We start from the raw sequence: 22,055 nt of genomic DNA on the forward strand, positions 1-22,055 counted from the left end.
CCTCCTCAGACCCAATGGGTCTACTAATGGTATTTGATCCCACAACCCATGTACTCCAGGTAAGTTCTCTACCAAATGAGCTAGATCCTGCCTTATAACATATGAGCTCTAGAGACCAAAATGAAATGCAGGGTATACGTATAGGGGAATGTCCGAGTAACTTTCCATTTCTGAAAAATAATAGAGACGAGACCAGCTAGGGCAGAGTCCCATTATTTTTCAGGAATGAGCATATTCCTCTACTTAAAATATACCAATAGACAATGACTTTATGTCTATCTATATATCTATATTATCTATATTACTCTTAGTAATGGTGAGTTATGGAATCATCGCTCCATTACTGAAAAATAATGGAGTGTTGAGACAATACAGTGACGTCACAGGTGTATTTTAATATATATTAATGGCTGGACTGAATTTATTTTAGATATAGAAAAACAAATATAAGTACACAGGTTAAACATTGTATACAAGATATTTTTCAATTACTGGAAACAAAATTGTGATTTCTTGTCATGCAGCATTCCATCACAATTTGGTAATATTTTGACCTTTTGATGTGAAAATTAAGTTTTCTCTCTCTTCCTGTATGATTTAACCCCTTGACACTTAAGTGTACACTAGAGACAGTCACAAATTAAGTCAATAAATGTGCATTATTGTTCAAGACAGAAGCTGCAGACAGAGTCTATTTCAATTATCTACATGTGCAGCGATGCCCGAAACAAAGTTAAGATGGATCATCTACATATATTTAAATGGAAGCATGACTTGGAAGCACAATTAGATGCAGACAAAAATAGCTCTATTAATAATAGAATTATCAAAATGAGAATGGATAGAGAAAATTCTAGACAAGAAAATGGAAATATTTTGTAGGGTTTTTAAGTCTATTTTGGCACTTTTTTGCTGTGTTGTGTTTTGTGACAACCATACAAAGTAATGTGGGTTTTTATAATGTTTTGTTGGGTTTTTTATTGTTTTGTTTTTTTGTGGGGGTTTTTTTTTTGGGGGGGGGGGGAGAAATAAAGTTATGAATTAACAACAGTATCTCATGTATGAACTACACAACTGAACGGCATTTTCTTGTATTTTTTATTCATATTATTCGATGTAAAATCACACTATCTTTGAGTCTGGTCCTTATGTTATGTTTGTATAATGAGATATTAGCATATTTCAGCAGCTATCAAATGTCACATATAATTTTTTATTTTTTTAAAAACCCATTTTGTATTTTAACTGTTCCCAGAAATGACTGACAGTGTCAGGGTTCATGGATATAAAACTGATCACATTTGCTCAAGTGTATAAGAGAAACCTGTTAACACCTATTTCTTTCAGTTAGTAACAAAGGATCTACCCGTATACAATTCCCTACACTCACCATAGACATAGACATACCATAGATATAAAGAATAGTACATAGACACACCATAGACATACCACAGACATAGAGAATAGTACATAGACATACCATAGATATACCATAGACATAGAGAATAGTACAGACATACATGTACCATAGACATAGAGAATAGTACATAGACATACCAAAGATGTACCACAGAGAATAGTACATAGACATACCATAGATATACCATAGACATAGATAATAGTACAGACATACCATAGGCATACCATAGACATAGTACATAGACATACCATAGACATAGAGAATAGTAAATAGACATACCACAGACATAGAGAATAGTACACAGACATACCATAGACATAGAGAATAGTACATAGACATACCATAGATATACCATAGACATAGTACAGACATACCATAGACATAGAGAATAGTACATAGACATACCATTGACATAGAGAATAGTACATAGACATACCATAGATATACCATAGACAGAGAGAATAGTACAGACATACCATAGACATAGAGAATAGTACATAGACATACCACTGACATAGAGAATAGTACATAGACATACCATAGACATACCATTGACATAGAGAATAGTACATAGACATACCATAGATATACCATAGACATAGATAATAGTACATTAACATGCCATAGACATGCCATAGACAGAATAGTACATAGACATACCATAAACAGAGAATAGTACATAGACAAATCATAGATATACCATAGGCATAGATAATAATACATAGACAAACTATAGATATACCATAGACATAGAGAATAGTACATAGACAAACCATAGACATAGAGAATAGTACAGTGAAACCCCTATAAACCAGACACTCTGTAAACTGGAATTCCCAAGAAACTGGAAATTTTTCAAGGTCCTTTTTTAAATATTGATACAGATCAGAACATCACTATACGGGATAACCTTTAAAACCAGACTTTTTACTTGGTTACGTGACAATTATGTATTTCATTTTGTATTAAAAATCTCTTGTTATTTATACTAACAAATTATGCACCCACTAAATTTAGTATCTCGTTTTACTTTGAAAGTAATGAGTTTTCTTTTAGTTAAGTACATTTACCAAATTGCAAAACTTTGTGTTTTCTTATAAATTAAACTGAATCTTTGACATGAACTTGTGTGACACCGGAAAGCAGAGACAAGGCAGCTTTCTGAAGAAGCTGCTATTTGAGAAACCACAATGATCATCCCATTGTTAGTTCTGTGATCGAGGGCTTATTGTCAGTGTGTAGCAATGTCCACTTCAACAAGCAATTAAGCGAGGAATGATTGGCTTAATGAATTACCGATGGCATTCTGAACATATTAACACATGTCATTTACTGGGACACATGCGACCATGTTCATCAACACAGAAATAACCTTCAAGTTGGTCATTTAGAGACAATAACACAATATTTGGTCAACGATAACAAGGTATTTAAAGGGTAAGGACAACAGAGAACCAATTACTGGTTGTGGTGGTGTATGGCTAAGCCATCAAGGCGGTCAGGTATTGGGATCACCTCCTGGTCAGAGTAGAGTTTCAAAGTCTCAATGGGAAGATATAATGGCCACTACATAGACTTGTCTCTCACTGACCACTAACAACTAATCATTAACCCACTGTCTAGGACAGACATATCACATTGCTCAATTGTAATCTATAATATAATACGCAAGGCACTTTTAACAATTTCTCGCTCCAGCCAGTGCACCACGACTGGTACATCAAAGGCTGTGGTATGTACCACTATCCTGTCTGTGGGATGGTGCATATAAAATATCCCTTGTTGCTAATCGAAAAGAGTAGCCCATGAAGTGGCGACAGCGGGTTTCCTCTCTCAATATCTGTGTGGTCCTTAACCATATGTCTGACGCCATATAACCATAAACAAAATGTGTTGAGTGCGTCGTTAAATAAAATATTTCCTTCCTTCCCTTTTCCTTACCCGATGCCACACTTTGCAAGGATCTGTTCATGCTCAGGTTCAGTGAACTACCCATACACACCATGCTAAATGTTGCACATAAAGAGGAACTCCGTAAATTCAATGGCATTGGAGGCCATCATCTTTGTCATTTAACATGGAAGTGGCTATGGGCTGGTTATCTACTCGGTGGTCATATTGTTTTTAACAATACCCAGCATTTCTGCTAGCAAGAAATTTTTGTGTATGGCATAATGAAATTGAATATTTACAATGTGTGTGCTGAATGCAACCGCAGTCGATAGGGGTTATGGGGGCCTCCCCCAGAAAGAAAATGGGTTAGGGTTAAAAAAATCATATAGTAATGATAAAGAGTCATTAATTTTGTTAAAAGGTCAACTTAAAATAATAAAATCTGCAAAACAATTTGGGTATGGTGCCATATCTATTTTACCCTCTGGCAGTAACCCTGATGTCACCCCATCAAAACATTCCTGTGCTAAGCATGGTTTACATCTAGATGGATATAAGAACAAAAATCAAGTTAAAATAAATCCTCTGGAACTTAGCAAGTAACAATGTGAAGACAATCAGACTGGTTTAAACCATATAATATATTACAGGGAAACCCCTCTAAACCGGACACTCTTGGGACCAAGACAAATGTCTGGTTTTAAGAGGGATTTGGTTTAGAAAGGTAAAGTTCTGTCCTGGTTTTTCAAAAGGGATCCTGTAAAATGTCTGGTTTTGAGGGAATTCCAATTTACAGAGGGTCCGGTCTTGAGAAGTTTTACTGTATAAACAAAACAAAACAAAAACAAGAAAGAATTGTAGTTTTAAATAAAAGGTGACAGGTATGTAACAACTTGAACACTACGTTTTCAATGCTATAACAAAACCACTTCATTTCTACACTTTCTGTCCCCAAGTTGCAAGTTTAAAGGTTAACTTTAAGATAAAATTATTAACGATGTGCTATTCAGTTTAAATCTGTTTCACTGTCTACTTTGTATACCCAATAATGTGTAAAAAAAAAAGTGTTATTGCTGATGATACTTTTACTTTCACATAAGCATCGCATTACAAAATACCAAGGCTAAAGAACAAGGATGACATCATTATTCATTACGTCACCATTCTAAGGTTATTTTTCCTTTTAGCAAAACATTTATTTTAATGCAGTAATTTTCAATATTTAAAAAACTAAAATTGAATAGCCTTTATTAGAAATGAAAATACACATAATGTTATCTCCTGCTATTTGACTACAACCTGGCAACACATTTTTATTATAAAGTCAGTCTTAAAGTCTGCTGATACAGCAAACCCACTGTAATCAATATCGTCTTTTAACCATTACACTCTAATCAGTTGGTTTTCAATCACCGTTACTAGTACTCTTTTATTCACCCCAGTACACAACTTAGTTATCAAGGCAAAACACATTTAGATGAATCACTTCTGCTAAGATGAGAAAAAACCGCAATGAACTTTCACATTATTCACTCAAATAGATTGGTACTATTATACAGATTCCAATTATTTCCTGCAAGATAAATCTAAATTGGGTAATTTCTTTCTAAAAAAGAGTACAGTAATTTTAAACAGGTTGTAAATTGATGCATTAAACCTTTAAGAATGTATTTATTGGAAAAATCAAGTGATTAATATAGCCAATGTATTTGGGTTTTTTTCATTTATTTTATTTATTTATTACAGCATTCCATGGCAGCCATATCATATTATCCATAATAGTTTAATGGCAATAGCAAACAAAATCTGTGATTATAAATACATGTACTATAAAACTACAGTGAAACCCCTCTGAACCAGACACTCTAGGAACTGAGTAAAACATCTGGTATTAAGGGCTATTCAGTTTAGCGAAATTCTGTATTGAACTGATATACATGTATTTAAAACTGGACCATAAAAAATATTTGGTCTTGTGGGAATTTCAGTTTTTAAGGGTCCATTTTTTAGGGGTTTCATTGTATTAGGGTATATAATAGGGTATATATTAATTACTGAAAAAAGTGATATGCTTTCTCCTATGTTAAAAAAAGAATAAGTTATAAAAAAAAGTCAGGCTACTGGATTGCTCACACACACTTGGCACGGTATGAAGATGTTGAAAAGGCAATACAGTATATTGTATTTATTCAATAAAAAACAAACTGCATAATTACCGTCAATGATTTTAGTTCCCAAGGTTTTTATATCTTACACACACAATGCATTTGGAGCTACTAGGATGACTAGAAATATGTTGGATTTACCCAACACTTATAAATTAAGCAAAAAGTTGTAAGTGATCAATACTGAATAGTAGAAATGTGTAATAATTTGCCCTTCCTTCTTTCTCTGTTCCTCCCTTTCTCTCCTTTCCTTCCTCTCTCTCTGCCCCCTCTCTCTCTTTCCCTTCTTTCTCTGTTTCACCCTTCTCTCCTCTCCTCCCTGTCTCACCCCTCTCTTTCCCTATCTTCCTCCCTTCTTTCTCTGTTCCTCCCCTCTTTCCTCTCTCTCTCCCTCTCCCTATCTCTCTCCCTTCTTTCTTGTTCCTCCTCTCTCTCCTTTCCTTTCTGTCTCCCTCCCCTCTCTCATAGTTTACAATGTGCCAAGGTATTGTTAAACAAAGATTCTCTTCCCTTTGTTAAATTAAAATATAAGTTATAAGAAACTGAAGATGGTTATAATATTATACAAAGACTGGACTGAGAATCTAATACCAGTATGTTTGTCCCAGTACCAAAAATACCCCCAAGACTGTGTTCAACCAAATATAAACTGAAACTCATTAGCTATAAGAAATAATATGACATGTACTTACAGAAACGTGATTAATTAATATTTGAAATGAACTTACCATAATAATCCCTGGTGATGACCTTTTTAAACTGAACAATTAGTTTATCAGTGAACGAGAGCAAGCGTTGCTGGAGTTGATAAACATCAAATTACTTACGGTGAATACCTACATCTCCACATCTCTTACACCATTCATTCTTGTAGTCATGACAAAGTCAACATGTTTCCAAGGTATACATTGTTGGCCAATGAAATTCTAAATGTTAAGTCTTTCCAACACTTAATTAAGCAATTTAATCCTCGTTAAAATTAATACAGGTTTATCAGGTTATTTTAAGTGTTTCCATCAACCCCTACTGGCATTCATTAGGTCACCTTTGTTAATGAGTAAAATCCATGATGATGATGATGTAACTGATTTTATAAATGTATTCTAGTTTGATTCAAGTCTTCTGGACAGACTTACTGGTAAGCCAACAACAAAGATTAATGGATTAGAAAAGTTAAAGTTTGCATTGTTTAATGATACTATTAGAGCACATTAATTAATTAATCATCAGCTATTAGATGTCAAACATTAAACATTTGGTATTTCTGACTTGTAGTCATCAGAGGAAATCCGTTACATTTTTCTTAATGCAGCTAGGAATCTTTTATATGCACAATCCAACAAACAGTTGTGGTGCACTGGTTGGAATGAGAAAACCCCCAGTCAGTTGAATGGATCGACCGAGATGGTTCAATCCTGCGATGCAAGCACCTCAAGCGAGCACTCAACTGACTCAGATAAATTCCGCCCCTGGATTAGAAAAGAAACCAACTGTTAAATAAAATATTTTCCCAGTAAGGCAAGGGATTTTCGAGATGCATTTTTCAATATTAGTGACATAGTGGTCAAGCCATTGATTTTAAGGCTGGTATATAGGTACTGGGTTCAAATCCCAGTACCAGCTGTCAGCCATAGCAGATTTAATGACTCATTGGGTAGGTGTAAGGCCACTACACAGACTTCCCACTGTTATGGACAGATAGCCAAGAAAGATGAGGGATATGCCAAGGACAGCATGCTTGAACATTATAAGCACAAAATTAAATTAAAATGAAGTATTCTGTTCTGGGCATGCAAAGGAACAGCCTAAGCCTAGTGTAATAAATCTGCAGGCAAACTGAATTTAACACATTCATCTTGACAGCAGATGCATCAGACCAGCCTAAACCCAGAACAGAGATTAATGGATTAGAAAGGAAACAAACTGTTGCTAAATAAGGTGGGGTTTTTCAAATTTTAAGCAAGTGGTCTTTAACATGCATTTTTCTGTGTGCAGGAATAAATGCATTGGATGATCTACTATACCCAAGTCATGTTCTCTAATTTCCACACCTAAAGGAACTTAAACCATTCAACTGGCACTAACACCCACACTTCTACCATTAAATGGGACTCTGTGATCGTGCCAGTCTACACAGAATTAAATCTCCATTACACAGACGTCAGTTTGAACAGAGTGTACTGTACTTAAAAAATCCTTTCAACACATTCTTTATTAATTAGCTTCTTTTTTTTAATGTGTATATTTTTATATAAATTTAGTCATATTTTAAATCTATACAATTAAGAATGCTCAACTTTCACAGTTGATGGGGGGGGGGGGGCATGGGGGATGGTACTGTTTATTTGGAAATAAATACTTGTTAGAGAATTTCATTTCCCTTTTGCCAACCTGTATAGCACAACTGACATATCAACTGACATATCAAGGTTTATGGCATATGCTGTCCTGTTTGACGAGAACCCCTGCGGGTGCTGTAACCTCACTGTGATACAGGGGTGTAACATTCTCTTTGAGAATGGCCAATACAGCACAAATTGAAATTTTGAGTAAAAGTCAGTATCTATCTGTGATATTTGTATTTTTGCACAGTTCTTCACACTGTTTTTATTTAAATCTTGAATTGTTATATTGATGTTGATCATCACCTTATTTGTTTGCATTACCATAGTTTGACACCCAATAGCTGATGTATTTTTCGTGCTGGGGTGTTGTTAAACATTCATTCATTCATTCATTGTTTGAGGAGAAATACCTATTAAAACCTCTACTGTTAATTGAAAAGATCAGCCTGTATGGTGATAGGTAAAATTTCGCTTTATTAAAACAATGTGTCACAGTCACCATATGTCTGACATCTAATAATTAATGATTCAACAACATGTTGGACAAAGATTCTTTTAATTCAAGACAGTTTAAAAAATTACAAACATGATTTTCACAACATAATCGATGAACAATCTGAACAAACTCATCATTTGGTACGATGGAGAAATCGAGTTCTCTCATGGAAATCCTTTCTTCTGAAGAGATTAATGGCCCGAGCGGCAATTACATTTGGACAAGAAATTGTGAGGAAAGCATCAATTTATATGACTGTTCCTTTGCCCCTTGAACACCAGCCATAATGTGATGTTTGGAGCTGTCTACAATATTGTCTTCATTGCAGAGGAAATGGTTTTATTCCTGAAATTGTCCTGTCCGTCATTATGAAGAAGAATGGAAGCAGGAATTGTTCATTCCACACTGACTGAATTATTGATGTCACAAGTGGGTCTAATCTGTGTATCAGGTGTCCTGTGTCTAATGAAGCTGGTGGCGGCCAGAAATCACGGAACCTACAAATGATACTCCCTGACAGAGATGGAGTGATTTCACATGTTGCAATTAACAAACACTGGACTGCCAGTTACAATGGGCCATGGTGCCATCACCAGTGACATCAATGGTTAGAATCATGTTAAAAGTTAAAACAAGTGCTCTACAGGACAATATGTGTCAGCCATATATTTGTCACATGTATTTAAACTTCAGAGATGTGAGAGGGGACAATCCTGTCATGGACGGAGGAGCCGGCCAAGGTTGGCTCTTGTGCCCACGACAGGCGTGCGTTACAACAGCTTGTTCTGAATGTGCACGTAAAACCCTATGACATGACATGACATGACATGAGAGGGGCTGGAACAAAAAAGCTTACTGCGACTGGGGTCCAGGGGCCGCTCAAGGGCCCCTGAAGAAAAATTGTTGTTTGCAACCCCTGGAACTGCCAAAAATTGCATTCAATGCTAACAAATCTAAACTGGTTATAACTTATAATATAAGGCACACATCATAAACTTGCAGCCGAGAAAACATGCAAATGAACCTTGTGTGGTCAACAGTATTGAACATCATGTTTTTGTTGGGTTTTTTTTAGACAAAATGGAAAAGCACATTTACGCGTTTCTGCGTAGCTCTCACGTCCCTGAAACCTTTTAGGGGCAGGAGGTATCCCAATGGTAAAGCTCTTGCTTGATGCATGGTCGATCTAGGTTCGATCACCATCGATGACCTCACTGGGCTTTCTTGTTCTAACCAGTGCACCACGACTGGTATATCAAAGGCCGTAGTATGTGTTATTCTGTCTGTGGGATGATGCATGTAAAATATTCCTTGCTACTAATGGAAAAATATAGCAGGTTTCCTCTCTAAGACTAAATGTTACAATTACCAAATGTTTGACATCCAGTAGCCGATGGGTGAATAAATCAACATGCTCCAGTGGTGTCATTAAACAAACAAACTTTGAACCTTTCACAAATGACTACTCTGCTGTGTGTTTGTTAAAGTTTGCTTTGTTTAACGACGCCACTAGAGCACATTGATTTATTAATCATCGGCTATTGGTTAAAAAGTGTGTTTTGTTTAATGACACCACTAGAGCACACTGATTTATTAATCATTGGCTATTCGATGTCAAACATTTGGTAATTTTGATGTATAGTCTTAGAGAGGAAACCCACTACATTTTTCCAGTAGTAGCAAGGGATCATTTATATGCCCCACCCCACAGAGCTGTGTGTGTTGTGTGCGTATATGTGCACAACTCCTGCAATCCTGTGGAGATTGTTATGGGGTTTTTTAATTCTCCATGGCTGTGGACTATATTTAATTTTTTCCCCGCATATTTGTGCCATAAACATTTTCTTAATTGCAGTATGGTGTTATAGAGTATGTGTGAAGTGTGGTTGTCATATAACTTACTTTTCAGAAACAGACAGAAACACAAAACCTTATATTGTACCAACTTAATTCAATGCATAAGACGATGCCATTGCCACCATCTAATATCTAAATATTGCCTTTTATATGTTTGCTATAATCAAGATAAAAAAAGAAACAACACTTAAACCAAAAAAAAAATCTGCATACAAATACACATTTATCATAACTGTATCATTATATAAAAACATAATGTATAATTGATTCAATATTTTATTACTTAACACCTAAATTGTATCATAAGTTACTAGTAATTACAAATCAATGACATTATTGATTATGTGTTCATATTTATCAGGTGGAAAAAAACCAGCAGTCAGCAAAAATAATTGGCTATTAATCAAATTATTAACTATTGACTTTTTAATCAAGATAAAATATGTACATTTCTGCACTGATTTTTTGTCTGATAGTCAATATTTCTGCCATCTGATCTCACTATTTAATACAAAATCATTGGAAAATTTAAGCGATAACAGGAATGAATGACAAGTATAAAATATATTACATTTGTAAAGTAAAGCTGAAAGTGATAAAACATATAATTATGAATTATCGGCTGAGTATAAATCTTGTAGTTATCGATAGGCAAACTCGGTCATCTCTGATCTCATGAGATGCCAGCTACTGAATCTGTCATTTATCAAAGGACTTGGTGCCAGTTGATGTAGATAATCATGTCTCGGTTTGACCCCTGTGCTGTTTGAATCAACAACCAATTGCTGTTTGTTAAAAGTGAATGAACCATCTCATATTGGAACTGGGTTCTAATTAACACTATTCTTTATCATGTTAATCAGGCAACTTTAGCTAACATTCTATTGATATGCTTGAACCTTAATCAAGTTTTACACATTTTGAAAATACCATTCATTAATCACAGATGTTCAGGTAATGGCCTTGGTGGCATATTGGTTAAGATATCAGCTTAAACACTGGTTCATATCTCTCTACAGGCTCCCACCAAAAATCAGTTTCAATGAGGAGCTGTGAGACAAATACACTGACTTCTCCAGAAAACATTATTTCAAAACCTTAGGTAACCTAGTTAACTGATAGTATACTGGTCATCTATTAACCCATTATCCTGGTCATCCATTAACCCATTATCCTGGTCATCCATTAACCCATTGTCCTGGTCATCCTTTAACCCATTGTCCTGGTCATCCTTTAACCCATTGTCCTGGTCATCCTTTAACCCACTGTCCTATTTATCCATTAACCCATTGTCCTGGTCATCCATTAACCCATTGTCCTGGTCATCCTTTAACCCACTGTCCTATTTATCCATTAACCCATTGTCCTGGTCATCCATTAACCCATTGTCCTATTTATCCATTAACCCATTGGCTATTTATCTATTAACCCACTGTCCTATTTATGTATTAACCCACTGTCCTATTTATCAATTAACCCACTGTCCTATTTATCAATTAATCAACTGTCCTATTTATCCATTAATCAATTGTCCTATTTATCCATTAACCCATTGTCCTATTTATATATTAACACACTGTCCTGGTCATCCATTAACCCCGGATCATCCATAAACCCTTTGTCCTATTTATCCATTAACCCACTGTCCTATTTATCCATTAATCAATTGTCCTATTTATCCATTAATCCACTGTCCTATTTATCCATTAACCCGCTGTCCTATTTATATATTAACCCACTGTCCTTATCATCCATTAACCCCGGATCATCCATAAACCCTTTGTCCTATTTATACATTAACCCGCTGCCTGGATCATCCAATAACCCATGGCTAAATGATAAATGAATCAGGCAGGCTTAACTAATCCACCGAATATGTCTTTCATTCATTATAAGACTCTATATCTCCTGTTCTCTCTTTGACCATGTCAAAATTACCAAATGTTTGACATCCAATAGCCAATCATTAATAAACAAAACAAAAAAATTAAAAAATTAATAAACCAATCTGCTCTAGTGGTGTTGTTAAACAAAAGAAACTTCAACTATATCTTCTGAAGACTATCACTGATATAGATAAGTAATATTGTGAGGTATGGAAAGGCCATGAATGATGGTGATGAGCAGGGGTACGAGTGTGGAAGTGAAAGGAATGTTTGTTGTATAACACCCCAGCACATTACTTAATTAGAGCGTCCCACGATTGGTATATCAGATGCTATGGTATGTGCTGTCCTGAATGTTAGAAAGTACATATAAAACATTCATTGCTGCTAATGGAAGAGAATAGGAGAAGAAACTTAATGTTCTCTGGTGGCGATGTTATAGAAAAACAAACTTTAAGTTAATTAGAGCTGTTAGGTGTTGTGGCATTGTGACATTTGGTCCAGAGAATAGGAGAAGAAACTTAATGTTCTCTGGTGGCGATGTTAAAGAAAAACAAACTTTAAGTTAATTAGAGCTGTTAGGTGTTGTGGCATTGTGACATTTGGTCCAGAGAATAGGAGAAGAAACTTAATGCTAGTCTTATCACTAATAACTAGTATATCACATGTCACAGCATTGTACAGGTCAGATATGGAGAACCGGTTGGAATGGGAAAAAACACCGAGCTACATCTTGTTCTTATGGGAATGAATAAAAGGAATGGATTTTTTTTATTACAAACAAAACCCAGTCATACTGCGTAATTGTCATTGTGTAGCCAGGATTTTATGTTAGAGGTTAGAGGCGCCACACTGTCTATGAGACATGTTATGGGGTGACAGGCAAATATAAAAAGGGGGTGGGGGGAGAAAAGAGGTGTGATGGGGGCATATTTTCCACAGCATGTTATACATGCAAGAATATAAGGTAATTCACAGTGTTTATTCTCAGACTAAAACTAACACTAACCCTAACCCTAATGTTTGAAATGAACAAATAATTGGAACCCAGTATTTTTGCTGCAATGAAATTACACTGCAGAATATATCATCCATTACATAATCAGCTGAGCTGTTGGGGACATATATTTTTATATAATTGTGGTCTAAACTGTTAGAAAAGAAATCTATATCTTTAATTTTGTTTAATTTTTTTCATTTAAATTTGTTATTACATCCACTTAAAGTTCAAGCATGTTATCCTGGACACACGTCAGCTTTCTGGGCTCTCGGAATAATGGTTGGTTATTAGTGATTAGTAACAGAGAAGTTGGCTTTACACACCACACACATACATGCACACATGTACACATGTACACACACACATACACACACACACACACCGATACACACACACACACACTCACACAGATACACACACACATACATACACATACACACACACTGATACATACACACACACACACACACACACACACACAAACACACACACACACACACACACAAACACACACACACACACACACACACACTTTCTGCTGGATCCAATAAGATAGAAAAAAAAGTCTGAAATATTTCTATCAGGAATTTATTTTGGTATTAATACTAAAAGAAAATTAATCTTTTACAAAAATATAACAGTAACAATACAATACTCTGTGATACTATACACTGTGTGTTAAGTAGTTAGAACATAACCCAGAAACTAAGATTATAACCTCTTTTTTTTAAAAACCCACAGAATAAATAAATGTTTTTTAAAACCATGTGTAATAATAAACTATATTCAATTTTATATATGAAACTAGCCAAACAATTTTAAAAGTCATTCTAAACAAAATTAAGTGAAATTTTTAGCTCAACGTAAAAAACCCAAAACATTATTGCTAAAAACCTTAGAATCTAATATAAAACATTATAAAGTGTGCACAAAATAGTGAAAAGCACCTCCAACAAAGTTCCCATGTGTTGGGTGATGAGTCTGTTATAAAAAAAAGCAATTTTGTATTGCTAAAAACCTTCGAATCTAATATAAAACATTATAAAGTGTGCACAAAATAGTGAAAAGCACCTCCAACAAAGTTCCCATGTGTTGGGTGATGAGTCTGTTATAAAAAAAGCAATTTTGTATTGCTAAAAACCTTCGAATCTAATATCAAACATTATAAAATGTGCACTAAATGGTGAAAAGTACCTCCAACAGAGTTCCCATGTGTGGCATGATGAGTTATTCCTATGCTGTGATAGCCGAGCAATAGCACCACTGGAGCCAACATCAAACATATCATGCAAGAGATTAATCAAAAATTGATTTTTCACTTGCTTTATTGCAGAAAGCAGAACGTTCTTTATGTTTTATGATCTGAGTGCCATTTAGAAATGCAAATAAAGATATTTTGTTGTTATTATTGTCAGCTTTCCTACTAATAAAGATATAAATAGCAACTTTGAAGTGCATTCTAAAGTTTGGCATAAAAGAAAACGTGGTACTGTAATGGTCTAATTTATATTTAGGTACAAACTCATTCTAGAACCTGTCATTTATTATGATGTAATGGTCTCTATTGTATTAAAGCCTTAAACAGTAATATAAAATGTAATATTATTACCAAATTAATTATATAAATATGTAATCATAACACATGCTTTAGAGATCCATACCAGTATACATCTATTACATAAGAAAGCTTTAATATTTTCATCAGTTTTAACTTGAAAGCATTTTAGTCAATAAGAAGTGAAATACATTTTATTCACTGGTACTCTAACAAAATATGACTTTCAAACATAGTGGTATAAGATCTTCTTCTTCTTGGATTGAGCATGTAATATTTGCACAACTATCAAAAATGAACACAGGCACTTTGATATTAGTTGTGTGGGGTGGGTTTTATGCTATGAACCAAGTCATATTTGTGAAAAGTTTCAACTGTGTCAGTGATAGCTGCATTAAGAGAACTGCAGTGTGTGATGATTTGAAAAGAATTTCCAATTCAAAATTAAAAAAACAACTACAGATATGCAACATATATTGTCGTTTTTATAGATGCTACATAATAAACTCAAGAGAAACACATAACCCATTGTCTTTATTAATATTAATTAATATTTTATGCATATCATTACTGACTTATTTAAAGTATTTAAATCATGGAAAGTAATATCAGCACATTTTTAACTACCATATGGCCATTTGGTGTTTGGTGAGAGAGAGAGAGAAAGACAGGCAGAGAGAGAGAGAGAGAGAGAGAGAGAGAGAGAGAGAGAGAGAGAGAGAGAGAGAGAGAGAGAGAGAGAGAGAGAGAGAGAGAGAGAAAGAGCCAGAGGAAAGAAAGAATGTTTTATTTTCTGCACATTTTTAAATATGGTTAAATGGTGTCAGACATATGGTTAAGAACTATACAGATATTGAGAGGAAACCAATATGCAGTGGGCTACTCTTTCCGATTAACAGCATCATCCCACAGACAGGATAGTACATACCACAGCATTCAGTAAACCAGTTGTGGAGCACAGGCTGGACTGGGAAATAGCCTAATGGACCTACTAATGGGGATTGAGCCTAGACCAACCAAACATCAGGTGAGTGCTTTACCATTGGGATACATCTTGCCCCTTTGAGGCAGAGCTACAGAATGACAGAAAGATAGAAAGAGGCAGACAAAAATACAAAAAAACATCAAGAGGAGAGAGACATATACAGATGGATAGTGAAATCCATTGCCACCAAATAGTCTAATCCCACTGAAGAGCAGCAAGGGGTCATTAAATGCACTTTCCCAAAGGACAGTGGAACATTGCAGCACCCTGCCACTATCAGTGTCATCCTGACAGTTTGTTAGCACCAGTTGGCTGTGATTTTCACTAAGAGCTATATGCTGTCAGGGTGTCACATGTCCCTGGGCCTCAGTGATGACAGGCTGACCTGCACTAAACCTCGTGAAAATTGAAATGTCAAATCAGAAAGCTTTTCTGTCACCACTCAATAAGCGAGAGGTTAACATTTCTGTGTCTCGTCAAAATCTTTAATAATTCTCCATTTGCAGACAAGGCATGAAATTGTTGGCAAATTTGATTAAATTTTGCACTAAAAAAAAAAAAAAATTTAGTTTTCTTCACTAGCCACATTTTTATTACTAATAGCCAAGTTGAATATGACTTGCGAAAGATTTTTTTAATTTTTACACTTTAAGTGTACAGAAAATAAACTGACAGACATCAGTTAGAGTTAATATTATTAACTGTACCCAGTGTTGTTCCTCAAACAACTGAATCCTGTAGGATTATGATAGTTTTTGCTGTTTAATACCATTTCTGATGTAATGAAAGCCTTCAGGTAAACTAGGCTGTGGCTTATTAATCTGTCTTTCTCATCCAGGCATAAACAGACTTCTAACATTGCACAGAAGTGTCCCAACATCGGCTATAGGATGTCAACTCATCCCAATTAGTGCCTCAAGATTGGTATGTCCTGTCTATGAGCAAGTTCATATAAAAGATCTCTTGCCACTTTTCAAGAGTAGCATAATATTATGTGGCAGCAGTGGAGACTCTCTCTCTCTCTGTCTCTCTCTGTCTCTCTCTCTCTCTCTCTCTCTCTCTCTCTCTCTCTCTCTCTCTCTCTCTCTCTCTCTCTCTCTCTCTCTGTCTCTTCTCTCTTTGAAGTAACTGTCTTATGGGACCACTTTCTCATACATGTACTTCCTTGGGTGTCTGCTCAATGTATAGAATTGAAATATACACCAACAACCCAACTTCAAAAATGATAATGCTACTTTAAGAGGCCAAATGTAAATAATTACCCCCACATTTAAAGTACAAAGACAATCAACAAATGACTCATTCACACCTTGACTGAAAACAAAAAACAAATAGTTTAGACATACAGCACACAGTTACTCCAGCAAGGTTAATAATCACTAACAAGGCCAGTGAATAAATACAGAACATCAAACATTTAAACTGTGGTCAAACATTGCTCTGTATCTCCTACACTTCAGCACGCACATTAATCAGGCCATGGAATAACAGTTTAAAAGAAATCCGTATTTAAACTTGTAACTATTTTGTTCAGAAGTGTATATACAGCAGACCAATAGGACCACACAGCCCCAACTCGAGGATGAAAATGTCAATTTAGTTCTCCTATTTTATATATAAAGACAAAAATCTGGTTTATGCCTCCCCACCAGATACTGTGTCCCCCGCACTAGAGATTGTGCCCCCTCTCCTCCAACTTCCAACTATTATTCTTACAGACCTGTACAGTCAAACCAATGTTAATCAGACACCCATGAATCTATAACAAACTGGTCAGCTAAGAGGGGTGCCTGCTTAATACTGCTCAGGAAATTATGAAGAAAACTCTTCCATAAAAAAGAGAAAAAAATTAGGCTTTTTAGACAACTCCTAGTGTCCCAAAATGTTTTATTGCTGTTTAAAATTATTATTGCCACAGCAGTTTGTGAATGTATTGCATTTTTTGTCAAAACCAGAAAGCAAGGTAAGGGTGGTTGCATCCTCCTGAATCTGTTGGTGGTTACAGGATTTGGGTTTAGAGCCAGGTGATCTTTTAACACAGGTTATTGTTTAACAGAGGTGGTCATTTAAGCAGATATGATTTTTTGTTTGTTTGTTTTGTTTAGCGACACATAGAGCACATTGATTAATTAATTATTGGCTATTTGATGTCAAGCATTTGGTAATTCTGACTTGTAGTCATCAGAGAAAACCCGCTACATTTTTCCTAATGCAGCAAGGGATCTTTTATATGCACTTTCCCACAGACAGGAAAGCACAGTTGTGGTGCACTGGTTGGAACAAGAAAAATCCCAATCAGCTGAATGGATCTACCGATGTGGCTGAGCTAAATCCTGCCCTTAAGCAGATAGAACTACAACTGTATAGTTAAAAAAATACAGGAAAACATTATGGAATTTTATTACAGATATTTTTGTAATAACAGATAATAAAGTTTAATAGAATTGAAATTAAAGCATGAATGCATTGATCTAATGACATTTGAATGTCATTATCTTAATGTTGAAGGGACCTAATCAAACAGCTTGAGGTAACTGTGGGTCAACATAGTCATTTTTGGTGGAAATTATGCCTCAGGATCCTGGATTAACATGATAAAAGAGGACATAATATTTAATATTTTTCTCTCAACCAACAAAACACAAACTGTAATAATTAATGTATTAAAAAAGAAAGTATTTTTTGTTTAATGGCATCTCAACACAGAACTATGTCTAGTTGTTGTCTAACATAATTGTAGTTATAATTGCAACACTTGTTCTAGATGGTGAGACAAGGAACCTCTCCAGTCACCACAAAGGCTACTCCCACCAAACAGCAGCAAGATATCTTTTATACAAACTTTCTTGCAAGCTGGCAGAACAGTATAATATTATACCATTTATACCATGGTCTTTGACATATCAATGATGTGACAGTGACTGGGATGAGAAAAGCTGACAGGAACTGATCCTCTGGCCCATTCTGGCATTGCATCTGAGACGAGTACCAAGTTAATCCTACTCCTTAATTATTTTATATGGAGTCTCAGGTACTGTCACATACCTTTGTTTGACACCTAGCAGCCGATGTGTTGTTCATGCTAGTGCGTTGCTAATATTATTCCTTTATTTGTTCATGGGGGCGGGATTTAGCTGAGTCGGTTGAGCACTCACCTGAGGTGCTTGTGTTGCAGGATCGAACCACCTCAGTGAATCCATTCAACTGACTGGGTTTTTTCTCGTTCCACAACTGGTCAAAGGCCATGGTATGTGCTTTTCTGTCTGTGAGAAAGTGCATATAAAAGATCCCTTGCTGCATTAGGAAAATGTAGCGGGTTTCCTCTGTTGACCAAATGTTTGATATCCAATAGCCAATATGCTCTAGTGGTGTCGTTAAACAAAACAAACTTCCCTTCTTCTTCTTCGTTTGTTCATTAATTTATTCATTTCTTTGTTCATTTGTACAAGTGTCCATTCATTCATTCATTCATTTATTCAGTAAATTCTCAGTAAAAGACAAATACTATCATTGGTTTCAGTATCTCAGTGCAACATTTAGAAAACATTTGTAAATGTTATATAATTTTACCTTTCTTAAAATTAAGTACACTGAGGATTCTTTGCATTTCTAGGGGAAATGTTGGTGTGGGTTTAACTGGGGTATAAGGAAGGAAATGTTTTATTTAACGACACACTCAACACATATTATTTACGGTTATATGACATCGGATTTATGGTTAAGGACCACACAGATATTGAGAGAGGAAACCCGCTGTCGCCATTGCATAAGCTACTCTTTTCAATTAGCAGCACGGGATCTTTTATATGCACCATCCCACAGACAGGATAGTATATACCATGACCTTTGTTACACCAGTTGTGGAGCACTGGCTGGAACGAGAAATAGCCCAATTGGTAATTGGGGTATAACTGATGAAAAATGCTCTGACACTGAACATTACACAGTTGTACAAGGTAAAAATTGTAATCTCAGTTGTGTACATTCAGTTGCAAGAAAAAAAAGATAACAGTATTTTATTTTCATTACAGTTACATGATTTCGGACATATGGTTAGGGACCACAGAGATAAAATCTTAGAGAGGAAACCAGCTGACACCACTCCATTGGCTTTTCTTTTCAATTAAGTAGCAGCAAGGGATCTTTTATATGCACTATCCCACAGATAGCATAATAGTACATATCACAGCCTTTGTTGGGTGTATACTACCAAATCAAATCCCATAGAGGACAATAGTAACATATGTGGCTAAAACTTCTACCTGCAATGTATCAATTGATATAGACACCATGGATATATATACTACTACCCCTCACTCTTAAAGTGAATTGGAAAAAATTTGGGGTCAAGCATTTCTGAGATAAGGGGTAGCGTTTAAGACTACCCTAGTTCCACACAAAATTCGAGTACTCGTTTTTACAGGTACCCCATGCAGGTTTCAAGCACAAGGCTACTTGATACAATGGTACTAGATGAAATAAACTTGTATACATTTTTTGCCCAGATGAAACTATTTTTTTTACAACCAACACACTGATGTTTATCACCAATCTCAGGACTTGTGGTGTTCACTTGTAGAAATTATTTGGTTTACACCAATTATGGAGCACTGACTTGAACTGAAAGTAACTCAATGGGCCCTCTGATGGGGATTGTTCCTAGACAGACTGTATATCAGGCAAGCATTTTTAACACTGGGCTTGGTCCTGTCCCCAAGTTACTAGGAATTCAAATAATAAAATTACATCATTCAAAGCATAACTTCTGGCTTATCCTGTACAATTTGTATGCATGTCAGAGCATATTTCACATTCATAAATAATGCTATTGCACTTGATCAATAAACAAGTCATTCAGTTTGATCAACAAGAAATCACACAAAACCTTTCAGAGGTATTTGTTAACACACAGTAATTTATAAAAAATCTGTTGAAATATCCAGTGTTAAGGAAACAGTTAAAATTGACAGAGAATGTAGCAAGCAACTAATACTTGCTGATTTAATATTTAATATTAAACACACTGTTTGCTCATTTGTTAACATTATCTGATACATGCATTTGATCATTACTTCAGTTTAGAGAAGTTAAAAGAAAAGAAAATTAAAGAATTAAGTATGTATTAAGACAACAATTTATCACTGGAACAAGGTTGATTTGATGTTTTATGGAAAGAAAGAAAGACATGTTTTATTTAATGATGCACTGAACACATTTTATTTACGGTTATATGGCGTCAGACATATGGTTAAGGACCACACAGATATTGAGAGAGGATACCCACTGTCACCACTTGATGGGCTACTCTTTATGATTAGCAGCAAGGGATCTTTTATATAAATGCACCATCCCACAGACAGGGCAGTACATACCATGGCCTTTGATATACCAGTCGTGTTGTATTGGTTGGAATGAGAAATAGCCCAATGGGCCCACCGACGAGGATCGATCCCACACTGACCATGCATTAAGTGAACGCTGTATCACTGGGTTAGGTCCCGCCCCTTGATGTTTTATGTAGTGCAGACAACAATGTGTCAAATGTAATTTTCTGGCTTCTTAGGTTTTTGTTCTCATTGCCTCCATGAACCATAATGGTTTGTAATTTTATCAAATTCTTTCACGTTAACCTTGAACATTTTAAAAAAAATAGTTTAAAAATGTTATTTTTCTATAAAATATTTTGTGAAATTTCCTCCACCAGTGCTTTGAGTATGTAAATTAATTACTATGTTAGTGTGAAAGATGGCAAAAAAAAAAACCCATAATATGGCACATTAATGTTTAGATAATTGCATGTTCTCTTGTCAAACAAAACTAACAAAGTAATAAATAAGCAAGTAATAACTTTATGAATTAAAGAAAAAAGATAATGGGCTTTGACTGATTAAAGTGACAAACCCTAGTTTCAGCCTGTTAAAAATGACACTAAGTTTGGTTAATCTACAAACCTGTATGACATTTGGATAGAATTACATTAGAGTCTGTGACATTGAAATGGGGAAATACCTTTATAAAAAGACTAGAGCTCATCTCTTAACCATTACTTCTCAGAGGTATGTGCCTTTTTAAACATAAAAACTGCATTTTGTGGTATTAGAAACACCAGGATGACCAGAAATACTTTGGATGTACGAAAATGGATAATCGAAACAAACCCAAATCTAAGTAATGTTTAATTTCAATGATCAAAAACAGTTCTAATAGTGAAAAATAAGTTTAAATACTTTCAAAAAGAAAGAAATACACATGCATATACATTCCTTTCTCCCATATGGGAAATGAAATGAACAGTTCTGTGTGAATGGGTATGGGAAATTCTATGGTGTGCTTCCATAAAAAAACTGACTTTATCAGAGAGTTCCGCCCACGACAGGACAGCTTTATAAACAACAAAATAATTTATCCCAAGCAATCAATAATTATCTTGTGAAAAATATCTTCAGATCAGTG

The sequence above is a fragment of the Gigantopelta aegis genome, chromosome 6, assembly GCF_016097555.1.
Source record: "Gigantopelta aegis isolate Gae_Host chromosome 6, Gae_host_genome, whole genome shotgun sequence".
Classification (NCBI taxonomy): domain Eukaryota; kingdom Metazoa; phylum Mollusca; class Gastropoda; order Neomphalida; family Peltospiridae; genus Gigantopelta; species Gigantopelta aegis.